Genomic DNA, 449 nt, shown 5'->3' on the forward strand with positions numbered 1-449 from the left:
CTTGGCACAGGGTCCGTGCAGGGTGGGGGTCTGTCCCCCGGCCCAGCGCCTCCGACAGAAGCTGCTGCTTTCTGCACCCTGCTGGCTCCCACGAGCCTGCCCTGCCCTCAGGAGGGGTGGCCGCCCTGGGTGCCAGAGGGGACAGGCGAGGGGCTGAGGGTCAGGGAGCTGGGCGAGGCCAGCACTTCCCCTCCAGATGTCATTTCCTGTCTCTGACTGGCTGTCAGAGCCGGAGGGAGTGGAAACAGGCTTCCTGGGGCAGGTGTGGACGGCTCCCCATGTGGGCCAGGCTCCCTGCCCAGGCAGCGGGCCCAGGGCAAGGGGGCCTCAATCAGAGGCTTGGACTTGAGGGGGTCTGAGCCGCGCTCAGTCCCCAGCAGCCCAGTCCCCAAGGAAGCCTCGTTTCTTGCCCACAGAGGGGCTGATGTGGGGAAACATGCAGGGTCGGC

This window comes from Bison bison, unplaced genomic scaffold (assembly GCF_000754665.1).
Source record: "Bison bison bison isolate TAMUID 2011002044 unplaced genomic scaffold, Bison_UMD1.0 scf7180017864360, whole genome shotgun sequence".
In the NCBI taxonomy this organism is placed as follows: Eukaryota; Metazoa; Chordata; class Mammalia; order Artiodactyla; family Bovidae; genus Bison; species Bison bison.